This window comes from Pinus tabuliformis, chromosome 5_1, assembly GCF_031772625.1.
Source record: "Pinus tabuliformis cultivar Carrire ecotype Pingquan chromosome 5_1, CPIR1, whole genome shotgun sequence".
NCBI lineage: Eukaryota > Viridiplantae > Streptophyta > Pinopsida > Pinales > Pinaceae > Pinus > Pinus tabuliformis.
The window spans coordinates 253240241-253260977 of NC_142305.1; the positions used below are offsets into that span (position 1 = coordinate 253240241).

Consider the following 20737-nt stretch of genomic DNA (forward strand, 5'->3'; position numbering starts at 1 on the left):
ATCTGAAGGGAACTTCTGATTTCAGTCTTTGGTACCCAAAGGACTCAACAATGACTGTAACTACATACACCGATGCTGATTGGGCTGGAAGTATAGATGATTGGAAAAGCACTAGTGGAAATGCATTCTTCCTAGGAGACTGTTTGGTATCCTGGCTCAACAAAAACTAGTCATCCATATCATTATCCACAGCCGAATCTGAGTATATTGTTGCAGCAGACTATTGTTCTTAGATACTATGGATGAAGGAAGCTCTAAAAGATCTCGACATATGTACAGATCAACCAATTTCCATCTATTGTGACAACACAAGTGCGATCAGTCTCAGCAAAAATCCTGTGATGCACTCAAGAACCAAACACATACCAATCAAGTAACATTTCCTCCGTGAAAAGGTAGTTGAACAAAGCATCGTCCTGGAATATATCAGTACTAAGGAGCAGATAGCTAATATTTTCACAAAACCTCTTCCTTGAGAAGCATTCGAACATCTGCGTCAAAAGATGGGGGTTATTTCTTTATCATCACTCAAGTTCATTCATAAAGATGTAGCAGGATAGGGGGAGTCCATATGCATCCCTTTGCCATTGATGTCAAAGCGGGAGAAAGCAGAAGAATATTGCCATCAATAACAAAAGGGGAGATTGTTGGACACAGATTGTCATTGATGTCTATATGGCAATATTCGAGGAGCAAACAAAGCCGAAGAAGAGGAGCACACAGAGCCATCGGAGCAGAAACCATATAAATATGCATTAACGTAAACAGAGGTGGAATAATATGAATCCCTGACAAATACACTATCAGAGTTGCATAGATGGATGACAGATACAGCACGACGGGCAAATCCAACGGTTGCGGGCGATAAAGATGCACGCAGGTTAACGAGCGGTAGGACAGGCAGGAGAGGTGAATGTGAGCCTTCTGATCAAAGAGCATCAGATCCAACAGTCGTCACACGCGAAAGATGCAGGGATGATAATGCGGAGGAGACGTACAGGTAGGTGGTAAGTGGTATTCCCCGCACCGCCCACTGGGGTTTGGTGGTATACGTACAAGGGCCAGCGATCCAATCAAAATACGATGTGTGGTAGATGAAAACCGCCACCCCCACAGGTTAACGCGTATGAAGGTTTCAACGAGGAAAGGTGTGACTGTCGTCCGATCGTGGGGGGGTTTGATCAGACAGTGAGGAGATGCACGAGGTTTAATGTGCAATAATAAGGCGGTAGTGACGTGGGAACCATTGGATGAGGGTGATCACAGCTGTAATTGTGAATGTGGCAGAGGCTAATATGGGCGCGATTACGTGGGTTTTTGGAATAAAACAGTGGAGGTGGAGAAGTAACACGGAGGTATTAGGAGGGGAAAATTTCTTGAATAGCAAAGCACAGGAACGATGGCCATGGAAGAAATCACTGAGCGAGTTGGAAACATGGATCTGAATGATGTTCACAAGAAAAACAGGATTCAAGTCTCCAATACCAAGAAGCCACTCTTCTTCTATGTCAACCTCGCCAAGAGGTATATGCAGCAGCATGAAGAAGTGGAGCTATTTGCTTTAGGAATGGCCATTGCCATAGTGGTTACTATTGCTAAGATATTGAAGAACAATGGTCTAGTTGTAGAAAATAAAATCTCAACATCTACCATTGATATGAGAGATGAATCAAGAGTCTGTCCCATCCAGAAAGCAAAGGTTGAAATAATACTAGGAAAATCAGAGCAGTTCAATGATTTGATGACTATTGTTGCTGAAGAGAGGGAAGCTGAAAGATCAAGCGAGTCAAAGGAAACGACAGCGATTGAGGAGGAAGCCTAAGAGATGGTGTAAGTGGAAATGAATGGACAAAGGCATGGGAATGTATAAAACAGTAGAAACAGAGAACTGATGTTGCAGTTATGGTGGTGAATAACCCGAGGGTGAGATAGTAGAAGCAGCAGAGGAAAAAGAGGAAGAAAAAGTAGCGGAGGCTGTAGAGGCAGTAGAAGCAGCAGAGGCAAGAGAGCAGGAGTGAGACAACCTCAGCTGAATAGAGTGCGGTAGCATACCTGTTTATACCAAGGTTGGGTTGGAGCCCAAGAGGTTGGAGCCTCAGAACTGAACAAGACTGAAGTCATTGGGGTAGGTGCTCCTGAGTGCAGAACCACTACAAAACAGAGTTGGTGCTCTGGAGGTTGGAGCCTCACTGAAGTCCAAGTTGGAGCTTGGCAACTATTCACAATCAGATTTATACTTATATTTTATTTATTTCTTTGCACTGTCTTGAATTTTAATAAAAGCATTAAATTTAGCTGTTGATTTATGTGTTCTGTGTATACATATACATATCTATATAGGTTGTTGGCAATCACTAGAACAATTAAAAAAAAAATAGTAAGAAATATTGATTCCCCCTGCCCCCGCCCTCTCAATATTTCCAACAAAAACATTACCCGACTTGTTTGAGAACAAAAATGACCACAGGAAGCTAGCACTAAAGGACAAGATTTGTAGCATCAAAATGCATAAGGCTGGATCAATTTCGCAATACATGAGAAAACTCACACAGTGTCGTGATGAACTTGGTGGGGTCGATATTACAATTACAGAAGAAGATGTGGTATCTCTAGCTATGTTTGTTCTTCCCAATAGTTGGCATAGTTATTAGGATTCTATGAATGGTAGAGACAAGCTACCAAGCTGGGAGAGGTTATGGTCTGATCTCATGCAAGAAGAGATCAGGCAGAGCAACAAAGATGGAAATTCATCTAAGGTTGAGGATGTGGAGAACTGTGCCTTGTCTGGAAAGGAAAATAAAGGGAAAGGGAAGAAATCCCAATCCAAAGGAGATTATGGTCAAGCGGGAAAGAAGAAAGACTTGTCAAAGATTAAATTTTTTCACTGTCATGATCTGGGACACTATGCCACAAATTGTCCCCGCAAGAAGGCTGATAAGAAGCCCTCGAGAGGAGTGGTAGGTGAAGGTCTAGATTCATAATTTGAGTTGGATTTCACACTCATTGCATGCATGGTGACATCAATGATGGGTAGTGTGTGGTATCTAAATATTAGAGCCTCATTTCAGATGACGGGAGAAAAATATTTTTTTAGTGACTTGGAGGAGAAGGAACTCCATATGCACCTTGAGATGGTAGATGATGGAAGGTATAATGCAACCAATATCGATACAATTACTTTTCAAAGGGAGTCTGGTTCTCCTCTCACATTAAAATATCTCATATATGTTCTGACTCTGAAGAAGAATTTAGTTTCAGTCGCTATGTTGGAATACCATGGCTACTATGTTATATTTAGTAAAGGAAAGGATTTCCTTATACATATCGACATGGGACAAGTGAAGAAGATAGGGGTTCTGTGAAGAACCTATACAAACTAGATATAGAAGACTGTGCTACTTTGAGCACAAAAGTATAGAAGGTGCAGAGTCGAGACATCAGTGCATTATGACATAGGATATTTGGCCATTTTCACCATGCAGCCTTGAATATCATGCAACACATTTCTACAATACTTCCCAAGGGTGCACTAGAGCAATGAGATACATGCATAGGGTGTACACTAGGGAAGTACACCGAAGCCACCTTTCATGATAAGGAGAGCAGAGCGCAAGCAGTCCTTGAAATAGTTCACTCATATGTGTGTGGAACTTTCTTGAAAGCATCCATGGAAAATCATAAGTATTATGTTATATTTGTAGATGATTTCTCACATAAGTGCTGGATTTTACTCATGTGGAAGAAATACCAGACATTCTCCAAATTTTCTGAATTTAAAGCACTTGTTGAGAAAGACACTGGCATGAAAGTGGAGGCTCTCAAGAGTGATAACAATGGTGAATGTGTGTCAGATGACTTTAAGAAATTCTATGTAAAAGGAGGCATTCGACGGGAGTTAATAACACCCCATAACCCACAACAGATGGGATGACTGAGAGGAAGAATATAAGTATTGTGGGAGATGCACAAGAGATGTTGCATGATTAGGGCCTACCATTGAATTTGTGGGCTGAAGCATGCAATACAGATGCATATGTGCAGAACAAGAGTCCTCATCGGATTCACGGGATGAGAACACCAAAAGAAGCTTTTTTAGGCAAGAAACCAAAAGTATCACACTTCAAAATCTTTGGTTCGTCAACTTAATGTTGTTGGGCCTCATATTTGTCATATTTTCCTTACCTTATTTCTTAATCTTCATATTATTTTCCAAGTATTTCTTGTGATTAGTCTATGCTAATTTGTTTAGTATGGGATTTAGTAGTATTTTATATGAATTTATTATTTCATTACTTTATGAACGGATTCGATTATTAAAGTGTTATTTTCTAACAAACGGATCCTCGTTATTGGACATAAATCTATTGATACATCAGTACTTGATGTTGTTTCTTGGAATGGTCATGGGATATCACATAAGCCCCAGGTTGTTACACTCTGTTTGGAGCGAATTAGTTAAATATGACCTCTCAACCTGGTCTTTCGGGTGCATTAATATCTTTGTAACTTAAACGAGCATCCTAAAAATATTTAGATTCTCAGGATAGCTAATTATTAAAAATATATTCTATGATCTTTATATTTTACTGGTACAATATAAAAATTGGTGTTAAACCTTGAAATTTGTTGCTCGAGTTGTAATATTATTTTGACATAAGTGGTAAACTATAACGAAGGCGGATGGCTCCGACGGCGTTCGTTTATCACGACCGCGAGGGTTTCGGGTAGCCGCAGACCGCAGCTGCAGGACCACTGGTTGGAGCGAGAACCGGAAGATAGGGATCTGATCTGCCGACATATCGACCTCGACGACGGAAAGCTGCAGTCTCTGACCGGTATGGAGCGTCAACGGGAAACGGACCTCGTGGATTATTCCAAGGATCCGTTAGAAGGACAGTTAATCTTCCATAACCCTAATCTAGCAACCCCGGGTTTCGTTCCACCGACATCTGAAACACCTAGGGCACAAAGAAGGTGTTAGAAGAAAATAAAAAGAACTGGCACAAGAAGCTTGTGAATGCCTTATGGGCAGATAGACTAACAACCAAGAGATCAATTGGGGTCAACCCATATGAGTTAGTCTATGGACTAGAAGCCAAATTCCCTTCATCACTAGGGGTTCCTGTTATGAAATTACTTCAAGAAAGTCAAGCTGAGCCAAATGATTTGCAAAGAAGAATTAATCAAATAATATGTTTGCAGGAAACTAGAGACCAAGTTTACAACAGAGTTCAAGTTTTACAAGAAAAGTTAAAGAAAGCCTGTGACAGAAGGAACAAGGCAGAAGATTTCAACGTTGGTGACAAAGTCCTCAAATGGGATTCAAGAAGGGAAGACAAAGGAAAACATGGAAAGTTTGATTCCCTTTGGAAAGGACCATTTGCTGTTCAAGCAGTACAAGGAAACAATACTTACTTCCTTAAAAGTCTTGATGAAATTGATTTGGATGAAGGTCCTGTAAATGGCAGGATGTTGAAGCACTATTTTGACTACCATCCATGAGTACAGCCTAAGTTTCCCTTGTACATATCCAGGTGTATATATTACTTTCTGTTGACATGTAAAAATGCAGTTTCTCAAGTTTATAAGTTATCAGCAAAAGCCAAATAAGTTTAAAGCTTTACCAAGATGGGAAGAGCACAATTTTGGGTTTTCATAGAGGAATACTCCAAGTTTTGATACAAGAAGTCAAGGGCCAAGGCATTCTGACCTGTTGTTCTTGGCCTTTCAAATGAAAAGCCATCCCCATGTGGAGCCACTGTTAGCAACCTATACCAATAGGTTTCATATTTCATGATTGGCAAAGAAAGTTCCAAATATGCTCTGCTTTGGTGATGCAAAGATCCCATATTTCCAAGAGAAGACAATGTGTGTATATAGCTTGATGTTGTCCCAATTTTGATGGATTGTCCAACAGCCTAATTTGGATCATGCCATGTTTCAAATTTTCTGTTGTAGAATAGAGAAAGAAGTCTGTCCAAACTGTTTAATCTTGGCAGACCAGTAGCTTAGGTAGAGAATTGAGGTTCCCAACTGCTTAATCTGGGACCTTGGAAGCTATAAGGGTAGCCTTGGATAGAAAATCAAAAGGAAAAAGCCAAAGAAAAGAAAAGGCACATAAGGGTCTGCAAGTCTAAGTGCACCCTCCATGAAGAAAAAAAAAATGCTAGGCAAGTAGATGGGTAGGCAGATGGGGTTGCAGAAATGTCATTCCTTTCAATTGAGTGCTTGATAACCTGTTTAAAAAAAGGAATATCAATGGATTGAGAAGGTCTTCTTCTCCATCATGTTGCAGCAAAGCAAAGGAGCATCTCTAACTTCCCATTTTTTCCCTTTCACATTCATTACTAACATCCCTTCATCAGTTAATATTCATGGAAGAATTTGAGGTTTTATGCTGGTTCTTATGCCTTTAAAAGCCACATTTCCTCTGTAAAATTCTTTTCATTTTGATCTACTCCCTAAGCTAAGTGGTTTTCAAATAAACTTAGTGATATCACTCCTCATTCACCTTGTCCATCCATATTAACCCCTAACTTCTATTATCTAAATCCCCTATGTTACCCTTTCCCTACTATTATAACACTATGGTGTATAAACCCCAAGCATTGTATAAATATCCCTCCCCTTGGCATTATAGCCATATGTTCACTGTTAGGGATTAAATTGACATCTGGTCAATTTGAGAACCCTAAGCCTTACCCCTCTTTCCCCTTCAGCAGTCATTTAACCCATTCAACCCTTCATTGGCTAAAAAACCTTGTAAAAAACCCATTTTCACCTTTAACCCGCTCAATTGCAAAATACATATAAAAACCCACTTTTTCCATTTACCCAAAGTCTTAGCGCTATCCGCATTTTTATAAAAAACATTGAAAAAACCATGTAAACCGCCAAATTCCTAAGGTTCCCGCCGGGCGCAAATCTCAAAAGATATATTATTTTAATCCCACCCCCCATCCGTATCATCCAGCCACCTCAACGATCCGTCGACCGTCGGATCGGGCCCTTTTCATCCAACGACCCTCGTGCATTTCAGACCGGCCCCAACGTCCGAAAGATACCGTCCGAAATTTGTCAGAGGGTGACGTCAGGCCTCTGCCACGCGTCACCCCCACATCGTATCAGAAGCCCCTCTGACAATTCCACTTCCGTATGGAAGGCAGTGCGATATGAAACCGCTAACCACTTCCGGTTTCGGTGAGCCCGCCTGCCAGCGTCACCGCCAGCGTCATCGCCGCGTCGGCGCCCCCGTCCGCCTTTGCTCCACCTGTCTGCCACCTCACCATCCCCGTGGACCTCTCTTATGCCGCCACGTCACCCGATGACGTCATGCTGACGTCATCCGACCTTGACCCCACCTGATGACGTCATGCTGACGTCATCCAAAAAAAGCGCCAATGTTCCAAAAAATCCATATTTTGGCGAAAATTTCGCATTTTTTGCACTTTTTGCAAAAACGACTGTTGTCTTCTCTGCATGTCTTCCACGTCCAAACTCATGCCAACCTGCTGAATTCGACCTGGAGAGCGCTGGCGCGCCATTTCCACCTGCATTCGTGACCATTGCTAACAGTTGCCAGGTATTTATCCTTGTAAATCCCTCCTGCGCCTGGTTTTGTCTGTGAATCGCCAAAAATAGCTTAAAACAGTGAAAAAACACATAATTCACCGGTGAATCCCCTGTGCCTAGTCCCCATTTGCACTCTAAGGTCGAAATTCACCAGCTGAGCTTTATATTACCAGAGTTTTCATAAAACTTACATTCTGTTCGCGCAATCGTGGACTGGTAGCTTAAACTGCACCAATTTGCTGTGAAAAAGAGTTTAAAGCCAGGCATTTGCCTTATCCATACTTTGAGCAGTATTTCAATTGCTGCAATTAACCATTTATCCTCTGTTCATCAGTAATTCACCTTTCTTTTTAAAGAAAAATTCTTTGGTGTTGCTCTGCACAGTAACACCCGTTTATAAACAACAGAAATCCTAAAAGTAACCATGGATCCACCAGTAGCTCCTGTAGCATTGAACATAGCTCCTTTAAATGCCCCTCAGAGAGAATTGGAATGGCAACCTCTAGCATACCTGGATTATCAAATATCAGAGGAAATGATGATGAATACCAAGTTCCACATCCACCTGCTAAATGAATTAAAGGCTAAACATGAGAGTGGAACAGATGTATTGGGCATATGGGATTCTTTCCTCCCCATTTTCAAACTCCCTCAGGTCAGACAGTTCCTTGACCTCATCCACCTATGTGCCGAATGCTATGACCCTACTCAGAGGGCTGTGCTTGACCCATCAGGCTCAGTTGTTTTCTATATCACCCCTGAAGCTATCAAAGAGATGCTGCACTTCAAGACTGAGAAGAAATTAGTTCCTTTATCACTAATAGATTTGATAAATCAAGGAGCTAGATTGACAGATGCTTAGGTTACCAAACTCAATCAGCTGTACATTGACTCTGACACTATGAAGTACCCTCCTCTTAACCAAGTATACCTCAACCAATTGGGCAGAGATCTTGCAGACATGATTAGTCCCATTCTGGGCTATAATTCAATTGAATTTGTTGATGAAACTATGCTGGTGGTCATGCTCATGTTCTCTCCTGGAAAGTCTCCAATCTGCTATGACTATGCCACCTACATCTCTGATAAAATACATGAGCAGTTGATGAATTTGGCAAGAGGCGGATAGAATGTTAGAATCACTTGGCTTGCAAACTAGTTTCCTTTGGAAACCATATGACCCCGGTCACTTCATAAGCCTAAGAAGGGTCAAATATAGGCTGGCCAATTATGACCACGTAAGGATTCCTCATATAGAAAAGTATGCAAATCAAACAAAGTGGAGGAGAGGAACCTTAGAGGAGCCTATCACACAAGAAGAGTTAAATCAAAGAGCACTAAGAAATCTGAAAAAGATGGCTGACTTAGAGCTTTGTTCACAGGTGTTTACTCTTCCAAGCATTCAAGTGGGAGCAATTGCCTCTTCCTCCATAGCAGATCAGCAAGCAGCCAAAGCTACTGAGCAAACCTCTACCAAAGGCAAGGAAAAGGAGATGGAACCAGAACAGCCACCTCATGAGGAGGTGCACCAACAACAACAGCAGGTAGAGCAGCAACAACAACAGGTACAACAGCCACAAGAGGGGCAGCAAGAGAAAGAGCAGCCACTACAGCAAGAAAAGGCAGCTGAGGCCCCAATTTTCACTGAGCAGCAGCCACCACAAATTGTCCCTCCTAGGCAGGAAACAACAGCTGAAGCCTCAATCCTCCAAACCCCACAAAAGGAGGATATAAGTAGAAAGAGGGACAGAGAGACTCCCCTCACAACAACAACAACTCAAGGGGAGAAAAGACACAGAATGAATCCCCTTTCAGAAGAGGAAATGCCTATAGGGCAATCTCTGGGCATGGGCCCACCAAGTATGGAGGCCTCAGCAAGTTCCTTCCAGCAGGAACAAGATAGGATAGTGGGAGGAGAAGTCAGCTCCTCAAGCCAGCAGAGAGAAGGTGAACTGGGCATCAAACAACAGTTCATTTACATAAAGAGGAGAAGTGAGCCTATAAAAATACAACTATATAATCATTTGTTGAAGATGGCTCCCACTAACTAGCAAAGACTAATGTCCGCATATGATGTCAATGAGGGCAAAATGATCATGAGTCACTTCATGCCAACTGCATTGCAACCACAGTCCCCTGCAGACTACTTGAGGACCAATCTTGAGGTCTTTGCCAAGGACATCCACCCGATGGATCAGATTGAACTACACAAGCAAACGGGTGAGATGGTGTATGCCTCCTTAGCAGACAGGACTCTGGTGAACTACAGGATAGAAAATAGCCTAAACAACACCACTGCCCAGCTGGAGTTGGAAAGAGCTTCCTCTCAAGCAAAGGACAACAGGATCAGGGCCTTAGAAGATATAATCATAGAGATTGGGCATGATCCCAAAGACATCAAGGGCATACAAGCATTATTGAAATTGATGGATGCAGACATGGTAGCATTGAGGAAAAAGGTCAAAGTCCCAACAACTATTCACCCTCAAACTGAAGAGGTTGCTCAGCTAAGACATGATCAAGATGCGGCAGCTTTGCTGGTGTCTTTATACAAACAGCTGATCCAGACACAAGAGAAGCTGGGAGAATCAGAGGCTTCACAGGCAGCATTGCAAGCAGCATTACAGCAAAAGGAAGGAGGTCAAACATCTCATCCTCCTCCAGAAATAATTAACCTTGAGGAAGCTCCTCCAACTACTGCTCCCCTTACTCAACAAACAGAACAGGCAGCACCTTCTACCTCAGCACCGGCACCAACAACAGAGCAGGCCCCAAGCCTGGACATGCAAAAGCTGAGAAATGAAATTCAGGCCTTGGGAGCCCAAATGACAGAACTAAATGAGGCCAGGGAGAATTTAGCCAAGGTAAATGAAAAATATGATAAATCAAAACAAAATGTGGCTGAGAAAGGGAGAGAGATAAAGGCACTCAAGGAGAAGATAAAGGAGCTGGAAAAGGAGCTCACACTGGATAAAGTAGTGGCTGAGCTTAAGACAGTGCTATGGGCCAATATTGGATCCAGCAAGTTGGTAAACATCATAAAGAAGGTGTTAGAAGAAAATAAAAAGAACTGGCACAAGAAGCTTGTGAATGCCTTATGGGCAGATAGACTAACAACCAAGAGATCAATTGGGGTCAGCCCATATGAGTTAGTCTATGGACTAGAAGCCAAATTCCCTTCATCACTAGGGGTTCCTGTTATGAAATTACTTCAAGAAAGTCAAGCTGAGCCAAATGATATGCAAAGAAGAATTAATCAAATAATATGTTTGCAGGAAACTAGAGACCAAGTTTACAACAGAGTTCAAGTTTTACAAGAAAAGTTAAAGAAAGCCTGTGACAGAAGGAACAAGGCAGAAGATTTCAACATTGGTGACAAAGTCCTCAAATGGGATTCAAGAAGGGAAGACAAAGGAAAACATGGAAAGTTTGATTCCCTTTGGAAAGGACCATTTGCTGTTCAAGCAGTACAAGGAAACAATACTTACTTCCTTAAAAGTCTTGATGAAATTGATTTGGATGAAGGTCCTGTAAATGGCAGGATGTTGAAGCACTATTTTGACTACCATCCATGAGTACAGCCTAAGTTTCCCTTGTACATATCCAAGTGTATATATTACTTTCTGTTGACATGTAAAAATGCAGTTTCTCAAGTTTATAAGTTATCAGCAAAAGCCAAATAAGTTTAAAGCTTTACCAAGATGGGAAGAGCACAATTTTGGGTTTTCATAGAGGAATACTCCAAGTTTTGATACAAGAAGTCAAGGGCCAAGGCATTCTGACCTGTTGTTCTTGGCCTTTCAAATGAAAAGCCATCCCCATGTGGAGCCACTGTTAGCAACCTATACCAATAGGTTTCATATTTCATGATTGGCAAAGAAAGTTCCAAATATGCTCTGCTTTGGTGATGCAAAGATCCCATATTTCCAAGAGAAGACAATGTGTGTATATAGCTTGATGTTGTCCCAATTTTGATGGATTGTCCAACAGCCTAATTTGGATCATGCCATGTTTCAAATTTGAAAAGTACAATGCTTGGGGTTTATAATGCCAAGGGGAGGGATATTTATAGCTTCTTGTGCCAGCCACCTCAACGATCCGTCGACTGTCGGATCAGGCCCTTTTCATCCAACGACCCTCGTGCATTTCGGACCGGCCCCAACGTCCGAAAGATACCGTCCGAAATTTGTCAGAGGGTGACGTCAGGCCTCTGCCACGCGTCACCCCCACATCGTATCGGAAGCCCCTCTGACAATTCCGCTTCCTTATGGAAGGCAGTGCGATATGAAACCGCTAACCACTTCCGGTTTCGGTGAGCCCGCCTGCCAGCGTCACCGCCAGCGTCATCGCCGCGTCGGCGCCCCCGTCCGCCTTTGCTCCACCTGTTTGCCACCTCACCATCCCCGTGGACCTCTCTTATGCCGCCACGTCACCCGATGACGTCATGTTGACGTCATCCGACCTTGACCCCACCTGATGACGTCATGCTGACGTCATCCAAAAAAAGCGCCAATGTTCCAAAAAATCCATATTTTGGTGAAAATTTCGCATTTTTTGCACTTTTTGCAAAAACGACTGTTGTCTTCTCTGCATGTCTTCCACGTCCAAACTCATGCCAACCTGCTGAATTCGACCTGGAGAGCGCTGGCGCGCCATTTCCACCTACATTCGTGACCATTGCTAACAGTTGCCAGGTATTTATCCTTGTAAATCCCTCCTGCGCCTGGTTTTGTCTGTGAATCGCCAAAAATAGCTTAAAACAGTGAAAAAACACATAATTCACCGGCGAATCCCCTGTGCCTAGTGCCCATTTGCACTCTAAGGTCGAAATTCACCAGCTGAGCTTTATATTACCAGAGTTTTCATAAAACTTACATTCTGTTCGCGCAATTGTGGACTGGTAGCTTAAACTGCACCAATTTGCTGTGAAAAAGAGTTTAAAGCCAGGCATTTGCCTTCTCCATCATGTTGCAGCAAAGCAAAGGAGCATCTATAACTTCCCATTTTTTCCCTTTCACATTCATTACTAACATCCCTTCATCAGTTAATATTCATGGAAGAATTTGAGGTTTTATGCTGGTTCTTATGCCTTTAAAAGCCACATTTCCTCTGTAAAATTCTTTTCATTTTGATCTACTCCCTAAGCTAAGTGGTTTTCAAATAAACTTAGTGATATCACTCCTCATTCACCTTTTCCATCCATATTAACCCCTAACTTCTATTATCTAAATCCCCTATGTTACCCTTTCCCTACTATTATAACACTATGGTGTATAAACCCCAAGCATTGTATAAATATCCCTCCCCTTGGCATTATAGCCCAAGCATTGTACTTTTCAAATTTGAAACATGGCATGATCCAAATTAGGCTGTTGGACAATCCATCAAAATTGGGACAACATCAAGCTATATACACACATTGTCTTCTCTTGGAAATATGCGATCTTTGCATCACCAAAGCAGAGCATATTTGGAACTTTCTTTGCCAATCATGAAATATGAAACCTATTGGTATAGGTTGCTAACAGTGGCTCCACATGGGGATGGCTTTTCATTTGAAAGGCCAAGAACAACAGGTCAGAATGCCTTGGCCCTTGACTTCTTGTATCAAAACTTGGAGTATTCCTCTATGAAAACCCAAAATTGTGCTCTTCCCATCTTGGTAAAGCTTTAAACTTATTTGGCTTTTGCTGATAACTTATAAACTTGAGAAACTGCATTTTTACATGTCAACAGAAAGTAATATATACACCTGGATATGTACAAGGGAAACTTAGGCTGTACTCATGGATGGTAGTCAAAATAGTGCTTCAACATCCTGCCATTTACAGGACCTTCATCCAAATCAATTTCATCAAGACTTTTAAGGAAGTAAGTATTGTTTCCTTGTACTGCTTGAACAGCAAATGGTCCTTTCCAAAGGGAATCAAACTTTCCATGTTTTCCTTTGTCTTCCCTTCTTGAATCCCATTTGAGGACTTTGTCACCAACGTTGAAATCTTCTGCCTTGTTCCTTCTGTCACAGGCTTTCTTTAACTTTTCTTGTAAAACTTGAACTCTGTTGTAAACTTGGTCTCTAGTTTCCTGCAAACATATTATTTGATTAATTCTTCTTTGCATATCATTTGGCTCAGCTTGACTTTCTTGAAGTAATTTCATAACAGGAACCCCTAGTGATGAAGGGAATTTGGCTTCTAGTCCATAGACTAACTCATATGGGCTGACCCCAATTGATCTCTTGGTTGTTAGTCTATCTGCCCATAAGGCATTCACAAGCTTCTTGTGCCAGTTCTTTTTATTTTCTTCTAACACCTTCTTTATGATGTTTACCAACTTGCTGGATCCTTCTTCTTCGTCTATCGGCCTAGAGGCACCGCCTTTCTCACCTGGCACAGCTTTACTCCTCTCCTCCCTATCGCCTGATACCTTGGCCTTCAATCCGATATCATCACCGCTGCCCGATTTACCTTCTGCTCAAGCGGATCTGAGGGAGAATGTGCCTAAACCTCACGTGGATAATGGGGCAAAACCATCAGGATGCTTCGGCACTCCGGTTATAAACATTAAACCCTCAAAACCCTTGCCACAGTCTGGGGATTCAAATCCGCTTGATGATCATCCGTCGGCGCCTCGCTCTAGGAAGCGGAAATCGAAGTGTGTCAGGGCAACAACGAAAGACATCACCGTAACTTTCGGCAACCCTTCGGATTTTGAAGAAACTATGGCTATAGCTCGTACAGTTCTGGTTGGACATGTGCGGGGGCGTACTTTCACGGCGGAAAGGCTGATGCGCTGGGTGAAAGAAATCTGGGGAGCCCTGCTCTCACAGATGCCGGAGGTCCAGGTTCTCCCACGAGGGTGGTTCTCCCTCCACTTTGCAAATGAAGGGCACACGGATGCAGTACTTGAACGATACTGGCATATTGAAACGGCACCTGTGCTATTGAAGCGATGGAGCCCGCTATTTGATCCTGAACGCGAACAAATCGCAGCAGGGCCTCTGTGGGTGCGTCTGCCAGGGCTTCCATTACAATACTGGAGCGACGAAGCTTTCACCAGAATCGGAAATGCATTGGGGACATATTTGGATCACGATCGATCCTATATCGATACACGGAAGAGAACGGTGGCCCGAATATTGGTACACCTGGATACTCGAGAGGGATTGGAGGAAAAAATCACATTGCAATGGGGAAAGCACAGACGTATACAGATTCTGGATTATGAAGGAGTCCCTTTCCGTTGTAATCGGTGCCACCAAGTGGGTCACCTCTACAAGGATTGCCCATTGATCAAAAGTCCGGATAGCTCTCCAAAGATCTCCCCCATAGCATCCAGAGGGACCTCTCCATACATTCCTCAACCGTCGCATGGATTCGCGGTATCTCAAGGCGTCCCGGAGAGACCAGAGCTGAACAAGAAGGACACGCCCTCGCCTCCTATGACTCGGGCTCGGGCAGCTGCAGCAGCCGCACAGGCCTCGGGTACTAATCTTATCTCTCCCTCTATCTCTATTGAACATTCATCTGAATTTGTTAATTCATTGACATGCTCCATGGCGCATTGCATTATCCCCCCGCCTCCTTTGATTCCTTCCACTGCTCCACCCACTTTTTCCCCCTCTCCGTCGCCCCCCTCTGATTCATCCTCCAGGAAAATTCCCCCCCACCCATATTCCCTTCGCCCTCGGACCTCCCATGAAGAATCCTCTGAACCTCAGATAGGGTTGGGTATTGTCCCTTCGGGTGCGGGATCATTATCCACTAGGGGAAGGAAATCTGATCTCAACAAAGCTATTAGACGTGCTGGAGCTGAAGTCGCATCTAGGCAACAATCCACCATTGACGGGGTCCTTAGAGCATCCAAACCCCCGAAGCAGGGTCCCCCATGAAGTGCCTCTCCTTTAATTGCAGGGGTCTGGCTAGCCCCCCCAAAAAACTAGCTCTCAAACGACTTTTTGAGGTCGAATTCCCTGATATCATTCTCCTTCAAGAAACCCTAGGTACTGCTGAGTCCATCTCCCTTTCCCTTAGCAACATTTCGTCTAGATGGAGCTTCATAGCCATGGATGCCAATGGTAGATCGGGTGGATTGGCGATTGGATTCAACCCAAAAACCATCAGATTGGACTCTTCCTGGGGAGGACTTGGTTTTATGGGGGTTGACATCTTCTCAAAGGAACTGGGACTTACTCTCTGCATCGTCAACATATATGGTCCATGCCAACAGAGGGAAAGCTTTTGGAGACAGCTCCTAAGCAGAAGCCTGATGTCTCTGGATCACATCATTCTGGGGGGTGACCTGAATTTTTCTTTGGGGTTCTGGGAGTCATGGGGCTCTATGGCGCAGGTAGACTCCATCACAGATTTCATGAGAAGTATTTTGGAGCAATATGATTTCATTGATATCCCTATGCAGAATCCTCTACCAGCGTGGAGAAACAGAAGGGTTGGGACAGCGGCACTGGCTCGCAGACTTGATCTATTTCTGCTGAAAGGTCCTATGATCCATCAGCTTCACCATTACAAACAATGGGTAGGATCCGGGGGCATATCGGATCACTCCCCAATCTTAATGGAAATCATGGGCCCCTTTCCAAAGCCAAAAGCCCCTTTCAAGTTTAATCACCTCTGGCTTCTGGATCAAAGCTTCTCCAAATTAGTCACAGACTTCTGGGAAGCTCATCCCATCGATGGAGAATCCTTGATGGCAAGGGGTTTTGTCAAAAACTTGACTGAGCTCAAACACATTGTGATCGAGTGGGCCAAAGCAAAGAAGATAAGAGAGGATGAACAACTCAATATGGTGGAAGAAGAACTTAAAACCCTTTTGGATGAGAGAAATTTGGGATTTGGATCCATGGAGGATAAGGCCCGCCTGGTAGATTTGGAGAATCAAAAGCTTAATATTCTCAAGCTCAGGGAGGAATCGCTCAGACTGCGGAGTAGGGCAATGTGGCTTAAAGCTGGGGATGAGAATTCAAGATTCTTCCATAATTTCGCTAAAGGAAGGAGAGTGGAAAATACCATTTGGAACCTCCCCCTTCCGGGAGGAGGATTGGCGGACACCTTTAACAAACTCTCACAACTCGGCACGGCTCATTTCAGAGGGCTATTCAAAAGTCCTGCTGGAACAAATCTGGCTGAAATCATCAATGTGGCCTCTCATTTCCCCAGATTTGTAAATGATGAGGACATGGGCGCACTCACTGACCCTGTCACTATGGAAGAATTGGAAAGTACTATCAAGTGGTTTCAGAAGGAAAAGAGTCCTGGCCCTGATGGATGGACCATTGAGTTTTATATTGCCTTCTTCGACATCATTGGAGGAGATATCCTGAAGGTGGTTGAGGAGAGTAGAATATCGGGCCAGCTCTATCATGCTATAAATTCCACCTTTATTGCCCTCGTTCCCAGATCGGACTCCCCATCATCCTTTGACGATTTCCGCCCTATCTCATTGTGTAATGTCCTCTACAAGATCATCTCTAAAATCATTGCCAACCGGATCAGGCCCATTCTGTCTAAGCATATTGCTCCTCAACAATTCGCTTTTTTGGAAGACAGGCAGATCCACGAAGCCATTGGATCTGCCCAGGAAGCTATACATTCCATATGGACCAAACGCCTCAAATGCATCCTCCTCAAGATCGACCTCTCCAAGGCTTTTGACCGAGTCAGTTGGCTCTTCATTAAGATGATCCTCATCCATTTGGGCTTTCCCCTCCCTCTCATCAATTGGATTATGGCATGCATTACATCCCCCACCTATAGCATTCTGATTAATGGAGCTGCCTCACATTTCTTCCACTCTGAGAGAGGGCTGCGTCAAGGCTATCCTCTATCACCTCTCTTATTTCTCTTGGTGATGGAAGCTTTAAGCCGATTGATTATCTCAGCAAAAAGGGATGGAACTATCAGGGGCCTTAAAATTTCAGATGAGTGCTTCCTTACTCATCTCCTGTTCGTAGATGATGTTCTTATCCTTCTAGATGGCAGCATTCAGGATACCTCTACTTTCAACAGGATCTTAAAGCTATTCGCTCATGCCACAGGGATGGAGGTCAATCGGACGAAATCTACTATTACATTGGTTGGCACCTCAGTCAATGAATCTTACACAGCAAGTCAAGCCTTCCCATATACCACTCAACCACTGGACAGAGGGCTAAAATACCTTGGTTACTGGTTAAAACCCACTTCCCAAAAGATTGCGGACTGGGTTTGGCTGGTTACAAAAGTGGAAAAAAGGATAACTTGCTGGAGTTATAGATATCTATCCAGGGCAGGAAGATTAACCTTGATCAAATCTGTTCTGGAAGCAACACCGATCTTCTGGATGGTGCTCGCCTGGATCCCTCGAAATATCCTATCAAAGCTACAACAACTTTGCAACAGATACTTATGGGATGGTAATCAAGAAAAGCGCACTTTCGCTTGGATCGGTTGGAATAAGATTGCCTTGCCCAAGAAATGGGGTGGCTGGGGTTTAAAGGATATCCCCACCTTTGCATGTGCTCTGGCAGCCAAAATGGGTTGGGCTTTGCTGACTTCCCATAGCTTATGGACCATCATCACCTACCACAAATATATATGGCCCCTCAACATTATGGAATGGTTCAGACTCCCATCATGGAACAAAACTGGCATATCTTCTATTTGGAAAGCTCTCCTACACTCTTTGCCGCTTATCAGGAACAACTTAGTTTGGCGAATTAAGAGAGGAGACAGAGCACGTATCGGAATAGACCCTTGGAGTGGCAGTGGTGGGAGACACCTGCTCCCACAAGCTCTACTGGAATTTCTTACGGCACATGGCATCAAGGTGATTGCACAGATAGCGGATCAAGAGCAATTAGACATTTTCCATAAGGCTTGGAAGACAGCTACCCAACTAAACCTCCCGCAGAGATGGCACACTGCTTGGCGCGAATATTGGGCTGCCCTGATGGAATCCCACATTAGAATCATTGAGGGATTAGATGAACTTGTTTGGCACCAGGCTGAAAGCGGGATATACACACCCAAGGAAGGCTATATCCAGTTAATCAATCAGAAGAAACCTGAAGTTTTGGACAGTTGGTGGCAGAAAATTTGGAAACTTACAGCCTCGCCTCGATCAAAGCTTTTTACTTGGTGCGTCCTCAGAAACAGAATCCTCACGGGAGAACATCGTATGCGCCGAGCTCAAAATGGACCGACGAGATGTGCCCTGTGCAAAGCCGATGCTGAATCTACAGAGCACCTATTCCTGCGATGTAGTACTGTACAACTCGTGTGGAAAAATATAAAACCTTTTATACACTATTCTGGGGAATGGAGTGGTACTGATCCAATCAACGCTTGGATAGAATGGGATAAAAGACACAAGGGCACGAAGGCTGCAAATCTGCCCATTATAGTAAACTGGTCCATTTGGAAAGCTAGAAATAGTATGATCTTCGAAGACAAAGCCATCCACTGGCCTCTCATCGAGGCTGGCATTATCTCTGCATTCAAAGAGATTCCGGATCCACCTTCCCCATAAATCTGACAGCCAAATCCTCCCCCCATCATTGACCAGGGTACCCCCTGGGCTTATTTTGATGGATCTGCAAATGTACAAAGCTGTGGGGGTGGTTTCATTCTGCACTTATCTGACAAACACTCCTACAATATAAAAGCGGGACTGGGCACTGGAACAAACAACTTCGCTGAGCTCATTACATTGCGCCACCTTCTACACTTTGCATTAAGCCATCACTGCACTAGCATAAACATATTCGGGGATTCACAGATTATCATAAATTGGTTCAATGATATTTCTACATGTCACATGCACACACTCAGCATCATTCTTTATGAAGTTCTTCAGCTCAAAGAGGCATTTAACCATATCGTTGTTTCACACATCTACAGGGAACATAACCAGGATGTTGATAAACTGTCCAAGGAGGCCGCGTTGATGGAACGAGGACTTTGGGAGATCACCGAGATTCAGGACCAACAGGAACAAAAATTTTACCATCGCCCTTACATAGACTCGGGATACCCTACAGCGGGTCTACATCCTACATAATTTATACAGGAATATGGCAGCAGCCCTATATATGACAGTTTTTGTATAGTCTTTTTTGTAACAGACTGAAGGATGCCGAAAGGCATTAAATCTATTAACAGCCTAAACAGAAATACTCTGTGCGGTATAACCGAACAGCACAATCATGCAATTTTTGTAAAATGTACAGATGTATAGTGAACATGGCATATGCGATAAGCATCTACATATGTAATTTTTCATATTAATGAAATATTACGGATTTTTCCAATGGAAAAAAAAATTATTTTGACATAAGCTCAGACTTGCAATTACATTAATTCTAAATGGTTTTTTTCAATCAAATGGAAATTTTTGTTACTCAGATCTAGTCTATTGTGGTAATTTATTTATAAGGCAGCTCGATTCTGGATTTGGACCCAATCATGGAAACAACGTTGTCTTCTCTTGTATAATTAATTTGGTGTTTGATTCCGCTATTCCAACTATTTCTATTTGTGTAGTTGTTCTTAATTTCTTGCTGCTAATTTATTACATTGCATGCTCTATTTTGAATCAAATTTATTGAAATCACTATAGAATAGATCTGATGCAGTTAATATGTTAAGAGTAGTGTTATTTATTTATGTTTCTTGCAGATTATCATAGATTGCTATTCAATTTGCTTAATTTCTTTCAACATTGTGATTTTGTAGAATTGCCTTTCTATTATGTAGTTGTTGTTCCTTAAGAAACAACTTGTTGTTCGATATGATTTCTTTTGTTGTTTCCTTCATAAACCTATAAGGGTTAGTATTTTGAATAGTTTATGATAATTAGAGATTACATCTTGGGTTGATTCCTTTAGTATTTCAACTTTACTTTTCAATACGATCATAGAAACTAGTCACATATGAATTTCTCTTGCATAAATTGTGTTGATAACCTTGAAATAGAAAATCCAAACCTCGGGTTGAAAAATTATTGTGTAGTAGTTAGTTGGTCCTTTTAGGATTGATTAATTGGCCCAACATTTTGGTGTCATTGCCATGGAGGTTTTCAAAGAGAGTGCTAGTTGTATCCCTGGGGGATGGATATTAAAGACAGAAGGTAAGAACTACGCATCCACTTAAGTAAAAATCTTGTGCTA

The 20737-nt window shown here is 42.8% G+C and overlaps 1 pseudogene; it reads left to right on the forward strand.

The window, feature by feature from the left end:
• The first annotated feature begins 1399 nt into the window (after nt 1-1399).
• LOC149164362 (uncharacterized protein At2g34160 pseudogene) lies at nt 1400-1822 on the forward strand (annotated as a pseudogene).
• Nucleotides 1823-20737: the final 18915 nt, after the last annotated feature.